At 39.9% G+C, this 9,916-nt stretch overlaps 2 pseudogenes; both read left to right on the forward strand.

The window, feature by feature from the left end:
* Window positions 1-3,480: 3,480 nt before the first annotated feature.
* LOC136454724 (uncharacterized) lies at window positions 3,481-6,839 on the forward strand (annotated as a pseudogene).
* A 185-nt stretch (window positions 6,840-7,024) lies between these two features.
* On the forward strand, window positions 7,025-9,333 carry LOC136454725 (uncharacterized; annotated as a pseudogene).
* Window positions 9,334-9,916: the final 583 nt, after the last annotated feature.

A 9,916-nucleotide genomic window follows, 5' to 3' on the forward strand; every position in this document is an offset into this window, starting at 1 on the left:
CTTTGGATGGATGAGTTATGACTTTTCCAATGAAGCACTATCGGGCTGCCGACGAACCGAATGTTGGGCGGCTTCGATGAGCTTTCTCTTCAAAATCGATCTTGTCATGTTGTATCCATGTCCCATGTTGTCAGAGCTTTTGACCCCGACAATGAAGATCAGCGTATCACGCACAGGAAATCATAAAGGGTAACACACAGGACACAAATTTATACTCATTCAGGTACGTGGTACCCTATGTCCAGTTTAGAGTAGATCTCTTTATCTCGCGTGCTCAAGTTACAAGGCGTTGCTAAGTATTTGCAAGGTACTGATTGTGTGCTGTTAGAGTGCACGGTTAGATCTATATCCAAACGGATCTACTAACCGATGAATACAGAGACATAACCACCATAGGAGAAAATACGCAAACAAGAACAACACCGAGGCACGATGTCCTTTTCAACGAGGTTCAGCGTTGTGCCTACATCCTCAGGGCATGATTACGTGCACTCCTTCTCATAAAACAGTAGCTACACTGGCATCTACCATCTAAAATATGTCCTTGCAATGTAGGATCACATTGGTTTACTAGTATTGTTTTGGCAATTAGTGTTGTACACATATAAATAATTATGGATGCTGAGCATCTGATTCTTTTGCTATGTCCTCCCCTTAAACCGTAACTTGATAGTTCGCACATAGAACTGTAGAAATTTCTTTGTATCAATGGAATATAAACTATACCACACACCAGAATTAGCGTCAGACATCGATCGCTAAAACTAGTTATTTAGCAATGTAACATTGGTCGGTAAAGAATTCCAACGAACCATCGGTCGGTAAAGGTGCCTTCAACGGCTATACATCGGTCGCTATAGATAGAGTCGAACTGTCGGTCCACATAGGTCAGTAATAATGTCGGACAGTCGGTCGGTATATATATAGAGCTAAAATCTAGCACGCTGCGACTACCGATTCACGCCAAAAATTTGCCAACCGAATCTCCAAAACCCTGGTACGCGCGTAAAAAAAATTCACGGCCGCCACTTTTTTTTCTAGCTCGTGCTCCCCTTATGACCTTATCCCCTTCATTCTGTGAAAAAAACACTGCAACCCTTCCTTCCATCCCAATCGCCGCCACGCACGGTCCAGGGGATCCCAGCAGCTACTGCAGTGCTACCGCGCCGTTGCTACAGGCAGGGGCCGCGCCTAGGGGCCACGCACTGCAGGTGGCCGCGCCACTCCCAGGGGGCCGCACCGCTGCTGCTGCTGCAGGGTTGCACGCCGCTCCTAGGGGTCCACGCCGCCGCTGCTGTAGGGTGCTGCGCCGCTCCTAGGGGTCTACGCCGCCGCTGCTGCAGGGGTCCGCGCCGCTCCCAGGGGTCCATGCCGCTGCTACTCCTAGGTTCTGCGCCGAGCAGGGGGCCGCACCACCACGCCTAGTAGTAGGGCCACGCCGCGTAGGAGGGCCACGCCCAGCTGGGAGCCGCAGTCTCCTACCGTGTGGTGTCGGGCTTTAGTCTCAGCAGTCGGTCACTCCGAGCGGTGATTTTCTTCAGACTTTAGTCTCAGCAGTCTTGAAGATTCATTTTTGGTTTTGAATGAATTAGTTTAGCTAAATGTCGTTAATCTTTTTGCTTTCTTGGACATTGCTTGGCGACATGCAAGGGCAGCTTCTCCATTGGCCGGAACTCACTTTGCTAGTCTGCTTGTGCTGTGGTGTTGGTTGCTTGCTGCGGAAACGTGCTGTGGACCAAGCCTTCAGCAATTTCAGGTCATAAGTCCAGAACTAAACTGCTGCGTTAGGGTGTATATATATATATATATTCAGTTCTTGTGTTCTACGATTTTATCTTGTTCAACAACTCTCATTGTGTGGGCGTAGGTGTTGAGCGTGGTGTTGCTGCTGCTGGACAACAGGTAGTTCTACTTGCACACCTTGAGAAGACGTTCGAACGATATTGTGGCAGCAGCTCTCCTTGTTTCCATCGGTAGGGTCCTACCTTTCGCTAGCTGTTCATCTTTTTTTTAGTATTGTCAAAGTATGCAACTATTTCAATGCTTGTGATGTGTTTTTTTATTTAATACTATAAGCTGCTGGATCTCTTGCATAAAGATTGATGATGGATAAAACATGGATTGATGATAATGCTAGGTAAAAGATAATAACTTCACAACTACTGAGAGTGCTATTTTTAGGTAAAATGGAATTTAACCTAAAATTTTCATATAGGCACACCAAGACATATTTACAAGGGGTGAACAGTTTCTTAGCTTTTGCATTTAGGAATTCAGCGGTAGGCAGCAAGATATTATGTCCTTGTAGAAAGTGTGTTAACTCATTTTGGAAAGAGGCAAGTGAAGTCCGTGAGCACTTGATATGTGATGGGTTTCTAAAAGGGTATAGAACATGGACCTTACATGGAGAAGGTAGCTCTTCAATGAATCATGTGAATCATGATGATGGGAATTATGATGATTCTGAGTTTATAGAGGACTCTAGTGAGGATGATGATATATCTGATTTTCTTAGAGACTTAGCTGCTGGTTTGGATGATAGAGGAGATTTTGAGGACAACGGTTCTACTCTAGAGCCTTGTCCTAAACTAGTTGCCCTTAGAAGTTGGTAGCAGAAAATAACAAGCAGTTGTACCCAAATTGCAAGAAATATACACAACTAAGGTTCCTAATTAGATTGCTCCATATCAAACTCCTTGGAGGATGGTCTGATAGATCTATTAATCTGCTTTTAGATTTACTTAATGATGCATTTCCTAAGGGTTCAAACACTACCTAGAACATTTCATGAAGCTAAGAAATTGGTGAAATCCATTGGAATTGGTTACAATAGTATTCATGCATGTGAAAATGATTGCATTCTCTATTGGAAGGGGAATGTGGATCTGAATTCGTGTCCGAAATGTAAGGTTTCACGATGGAAATAAGAAAGGAAGACTTTAGATGGGAAACATGTTCATAAGGTTCCTAGGAAGGTTCTTCTTACTTTCCTATAAAGAAACAACTCAAAAGGTTATTTTTGTTCTAAAAAACAACAAGGCTAACAAGATTGCACGATGAAGATCGGAAAAAGGATGGTCTACTAAGGCATCCTGTAGATTCACCTCTATGGGAGGCCTTTGATAAAAAGCATCCACAGTTTGCTGCAGATAGCCAAAACATACGTCTAGCATTCACCACTGATGGTTTTAATCCATTTAGAACCATGAATGTTAGCTATAGTGTTTGGCCTGGTATTTGTATTCCCTTCAACTTTTCTTCCTTCAATGTGCATGAAGCAATCAAATTTCATCGTATCTTATCTGATTCATGGTAGAAATGCTCCTGGTAGTGATATAGATCTCTATTGTCAGCCACTTATTTATGACTTGTTAGATATGTTTGAACATGGTGTTAGAACTTATGATGCTTCGAGGGGCGAGTACTTTCAGTTGCGGGCAACAATATTGTGGACTATTACTGATTTCCCTGGTCTAGGATATGTGTACAGATCTATCACATCTGGTGAAGCTGCATGTCCAGATTGTCACTTATTTACAGATTCACTTAGACTTGGTAATGTTAGGAAGACTTGCTATATGGGTCATAGAAGATTCTTGCATGAAAATCACCCATTTAGGTTTGATGCCAATAAATTTGGTGGTACAACTGAGTTTAGGCCAGCACCTAAACCACTTTCTGGAGAGGAAATTTTGGAGTGCGCTAAAGATCTTAGTAATTGTTTTGGCAAGGATCCATCTGGAAAGAAACCAACTAGGAAGAGATGTAAGGAAGGGGAGCCCTTAGTAATTTACAAAAGGAGATCTATTTGGTTCTTACTTCCATATTGGAAAGATTTGATGTTGCATCATAATTTTGATTTCATGCACATAGGAAAAAATGTGAGTGAAAGCTTACTTAATACATTCATGGGCATAGATGGAAAGTGTGTTCGCCTACACGGCCGTGTAGACCGATTACTCGGCGTGTAATTGCTACTCGGTAGCCGAACGTGCAGTTTAGGCCATAAACGGTAGGTTACACGGGATCGCCGTGTAAACGGTAAAAAACGGCCGTGTAATCGGTCTACACGGCCGTGTAGGCGAACACTGGGTAATATTTTGAAAATAAATTATTTTCAAAATATTACCAATGTTTATGATGTGGAATAAGTACCATTAGATTAGTTGTGGAATATACTTTCATAATAAAATTATTTGAATATACAAATATTAATATTACTTTCTACATACTTAGTCAAACTTAAAAGAGTTTGACTCCTCGATAAGCGAGATGTGCACTTATTTTAGGATGGAGGGAGTATTTTATTAGGCACTTAGGCTATTAGGTCTAGCACAGTAGCACTTAGGTTCTTAATTCTATATTATTGGACTAACCGTTGTTGTGTAATTCTATATTATCTATGTTATAGGAATATATACACAGGTTATTATAGTTATTTTTACAAATAAAGTAAAAACGAGTAATCCGTGTAAAACCGTGTACACGCCGTGTACACGGTCTAAACGCTACATGAGACCTCGCCGACTGTCTACCGTTTACCGTTTAGGAAAACATTGGGAAAGTCTAAGGATAATCTGAATTCTCACCTCGACCTTCAAGCTCTAGGTATTAGAATTGATCTTCACCCTGTTGACGTGGATGACCAAATGTATTTACCAACAACACCATACTCAATGTGTTTGGATGAGAAAAAATTATTTTGTCAAATACTAAAAGGGGTCAAGTTTCCTGATGGTTATGCATCTGATATATGACATAATATACATGTTAATGAGAAAAAGATATTTGGACTAAAGAGTCATGAGAGCCATATTATTCTACAACACTTGATTCCACTTGCTGTGAGAAGGATATTGCCTGAAATGGTCAGTGTTGCAGTCATTCGTATAAGTAATTTTTTCAAAAAACTTAGCTCACCTATCATTCGAATAAGTGATATGGAAAGTCTAGAGGCTGATATAGCTGAAACCTTGAGCCTTCTTGAGACTATATTTCTTCCTTCCTTTTTCTATATTATGGTACACTTGATGGTACATCTTCCTGCCCAAGCAAGAATAGCTGGTCCAGTCCATTTTCGCAGCATGTGGCCTGTAGAGAGGTAATCTTTTTAGACATCTAAATATTGTAACATAGTTGAAGGTTTAAGTACCTACTATTTTTATAACATTGTCAATGTGCCTTTTGTTTTTATATAGATATCTAATGCGATTAAAGGGTTTTGTTCATACAAAAAGTCACCCTGAGGGATCAATTATGGAGTGGTCTATGTTTATTGAGTGCCTTACACTTTGTTCTCGCTATCTACATGGTGCAAATCAATTGAACCATCAAATTATAAATCATGAAGATTGTAGCACAACTCCTTTCTTCTGTAACATTGGTCGAGGATTGGCTGGAAAGTGTGAAGTGAGTATAGATCACAAGACATGGCTACAAGCTCATAGATATGTTCTATTCAACTATGCTGATATAGGACCTTACTTGGAGTAAGACATCTCAATTATTTAACATTTCATTTGATCAATTTCCATCGCCTGCTAAACTAATAAAATAACACATTCATAGCAAGCATGCTAAATATCTATCCTCAATTGGTGTTCAAAATAAACGAGACATCAACCGCATGCATCATTCATCCTTTCATGAGTGGTTCAGGTTGCATGTAAGTAAGAAGAATTCTTAGTAAATGTAACTTTACATGGATTTCACATTTAGGTTAATAGCAGGTTTTCATGAATACAGGTGGAAGAAATGGGTGAGGAAGCAACAGATGAGATTAAAATTTTGGCAAAGGGGCCAACGATGACTGCACATAAGTATAGTAGCTTTAACATTAATGAATTTAATTTTCACACAAGATCCTATGATGAGGGTAGAGTTGTTCAAAATAGTGGGGTTGCTGTAGTTGCAGAGTCAACAAGTTTTGAGAGGGGCAATACTGATAACACTATAATAGGAAAAAGGTCTATTATGGTATTCTAAAGGAAATTCTTGAACTATACTATCATCAAAAAGGAAATCTGGTGCTATTCATGTGTGATTGGGTTGATAACAGGGTGCAGGACAAATGGGTACAAACTGATCAATTTGGGATCACAAGTGTCAACTTTAAGCATTTATTCAATACAGGTGAAAAGATATTAGATGAGCCTTTCATTCTAGCCTCACAAGCACTTCAAGTTTACTATGTTCCTGATCAAGTCGGCGATAGTAACTGGGCGGCTACTGTTCAGTCAAAAGCTATTGATGTGTATGACTTGGATAATTTGGATAATGAACACACTGATGGTGATAATGGATTAATTATGTCATTTCCTGATCTAAACGACAATGTGACTGTGGATATTATTAATGGGGTTGTCCCTTCTATTAGAAGGGACATAGATGGTATAATTGTTGACAAAAAATCTAAAAAGGGGTCCAAAAAGTAAGTCTTGTTTAAATAATGTGGTGCTTTATTTGACCATAAAAGTTTGCTGATTTGTTTTTCATTTTTAGGAGAAAAGATAGCAAGCGCTAGAAGAAATAATGAGGATGCTCCCCTCACCAAGATGGAACTGGAAAGGAATGCAAACATTGCAAGAAACAAAGAGATGCTAGCGAGCCTGGTCCCTCCTAGGCCAGAAGTGCAGCATGGTCAAGCTAAGAAAAGAACAAAGGTTCTATAGAAAGATTGTTACTAGTGTTTGAATATTAAATGACAAGTACTTATGCTATCATGTTACTTGTAGAGAACTCATCACACAAGTGCTGCTGCAACTGAACACCATAATTTGTGCCCAAGGCCAGAAAGAAATTATGTTGAGAGTGCAATAAACGAGCGGATTGATGAATAACTGGATTGTGAATCAATTGGAGACTTTTTATGTGACAACGAAGGTATTATACCATGTCTTCTATCTTGGTTTATTGCAACAATATCATATCCTGTCATTTGAGCTATTTCTCATGATTAAAATTGCTTGTAACAGATGTTCATACTAGTCCACACAAGAAAAGGAATGGGAGGAGTATCACTAGAATGGAGGCTGTATTTGCAAGGACACCTGACATGCCGAAAATCATAATTACCCTTAATGAATATGGTCAGCCTGCAGGGAAGAATTATAGGCAACTTTCCAGTGTTATTGGTTGCCTGGTGAGGAAGAAATTATCAGTTCGTTGTTCTGATTGGAGGCTTATTGATGCTGAAGAAAAGGACGCAGTTTGGGATGAAGTACAGATAAACTTATGCTAGAATAGTATGCTGTTTTTTATTGATGCCAAAAAAATAACTCAATCAAATGTCAGTTTATTTATGCTAGAACAGTATGATGTTTTTACACAACAATCATCTAGATTATATTATAGAACATGTGGTATGGTTATCTACTAGAACAACATGTCACTATTTATCTGCTAGAACAGTATGTTGTTTTCTTGTGTAAAACTGATTTTGTACTTGTCCATGAAAAAAACAGAAATTCTATGATATAGATGATGCTGGTAAGAATTGGTTTTTAATCACCGCTGCAAGGAAGTGGAAGGAATTTAAGGCAACCCTAAATGAGCAGTATTTTGATGAGAACTTAATAGATGAGGAATTGAAGAAAAGACATGGTGATAGAGTTAATGATGAGGATTGGAAGTTTCTCGTAAATTATTGGAAGTCTCTTGAATGTGATGTATGGCTAATCTTATTATATACATACGTAACTTGTATTGTTCAATATCTTTGCATAATGTAACAATTTCTATCTTAGGTTTGGACGTAAATTGCCAAAGCGAACCCTGCTAAGTTGGAGATACATCATACAATAGGCACTAAGAGTTTTGCTTGTTCTAGACATGAAATGGTACATACTACATAGAACTATAATTACTTATTTCCCATTGTGTCTTATATAGGTGCTTTGTGTAGATTTTTATGCTGAAAGCTAAAACACTTGTAGGTTGATGAACTTGGACGCCCTCCTCGAAGGGATGAACTCTATATCAAAACTCATACAAGAAAAAATGGTGTTGCAATAAGGAATGCAGAACCAATAATTGTAAGTTATTCATGTATGATTGCTAAATTACAGTATGTAATCTTTATGGAGTGTAAATATTGATATTTCATTTATGTAGAGCAAACTTAAAGCAACTATTGAGGCCCGTCTAGAGTTGACAGAAAGAACAATTCAACAAGGTAACGTATTTGCTGCTACTTTGGGTTCAAAGGAGCCAAGAGGCCGTGTGCGAGCTTTAGGTCTAGGACCTACTCAAGATGTTGGTATAGCAGGACTGAAGTGTTACACACCTACAAGATTTCAAATGGAAGTTTTGGCCCTTAAAAAGGCTGAAAGTAGGAGTGAAGCTCTAGAACAGCACATAATACAAATGGAAGCGCAAATGCAAATGATGGAGAAAAGGTTTGCACAGAAAAGGCAAAATATAGAAGTAATGTCACAGAATGATTATAATTCACAATGTGTGGTATATACTACTATAACAATACATCAGCTAGTTGTTTGGCCTCTTAATACCTTGTGCAAATTTATCTCATTATCTCTTCCATTTTGTTTGTAGAGCCCAAGATCTGCAGAACATGTTCATGAGGCATATCATGATGCTCATTTTCAAGAAGATGAAGCTTATGAAGATAATGAGAGCAAGGATGCCATTGATGTGGGTGAAAACTTGCTTGTGGATAGACGTACTGCAGCCCCAACTATGTAAAGCTTTTCTAATGCCGCCCTTGTAATGCAGCCCCATCCTCTCAATGCAGCCCTACCAATCTATTCCCAGTAGTGCAGCCCAATGTAGCCTCACAAGTTCAGTCTCGTTAGTGTAGCCTCACCAATGCAGCCCCTACAATGCAGCCCCGTGCAACCCAGCCATCACAGCCTCAAGCAGCCAAACTAGCACAACCCTAGGCAGCCAAACCAACACAAACTAAGGTAGCCAAACCAACACAGCCCCAGGCAGTCAAACCGGCATAGGCAATGAATGTAAATGCCCCTCGCTCTCATTCACATGAAGAACATGTAATGCTCAATCCATGCTACAAAGTTTCTTATCATAATTACATTATTTGCTTTATCATTAATTCAATTCTCATAGATGCATTACTTGATTCAGATTGGAAGGGATGTGATATTATATGAAGTAGTCAGATCTGATACAACTGTGGCTAGGGGAATAATTATTTCAGTAAATCCTAAAACCACTCTTGGAGGTGTAGCTCTTGGAAAGCATTATTGTGAAGTTGTTGTGAATGTTGTGATCAAAAGGGATGCAATTCTGCCTCACCCTTATACTGGTGTGGAGAAGATGGCTGATGCTCTTAAGTTGCCGATTGCATGGTAATGGAAACGGGGATCCCGATCTTCCATCAGGTGGTGGTAACTATCGTTGTGGCGGAGAATGACACACCGATCCGGCTTCAGATCGAAAGATCGAACCCTGCAATCTTAGCACCACAGCTCCTCTAGTTATCAACTGAGTCTCGGACCAGGTTGACCTCACCAAGAAGACTAATCCCTGCCTGCGCAATGAAGAACACAAGCAAGAACAAGAAAGAACGCAACCAAATTGCAGATGAATGATTAATCTCACGAAGTTGGGGTCTCACAAACCGATGAACGGCGAAACTGTTCTTGACAGATTAATCTAAGCAAAACCCAAAACCTAATGACGGCGGCGGCGTATGATTATAAAGGTCTTAGGGTCGTCGCCTACCCTGGACGTGCCCCCTAATGGGCCCAAACACGATACACGGTCCAACGGACTAAAAGAAGGTGCCGCAGCACCCTGGCAGATTCTGGACACTGATTTGTTTTGATGATTCCCGTTGATTCCGAAGAGCTTTTGATGTGAAACCACTTGGATTGGCTTCCTTATCAAATTATATTTCCATCCATATGTGGATCATCGAAAACGGAGTCCAGAT

Source organism: Miscanthus floridulus, chromosome 5 (genome assembly GCF_019320115.1).
Source record: "Miscanthus floridulus cultivar M001 chromosome 5, ASM1932011v1, whole genome shotgun sequence".
NCBI lineage: Eukaryota > Viridiplantae > Streptophyta > Magnoliopsida > Poales > Poaceae > Miscanthus > Miscanthus floridulus.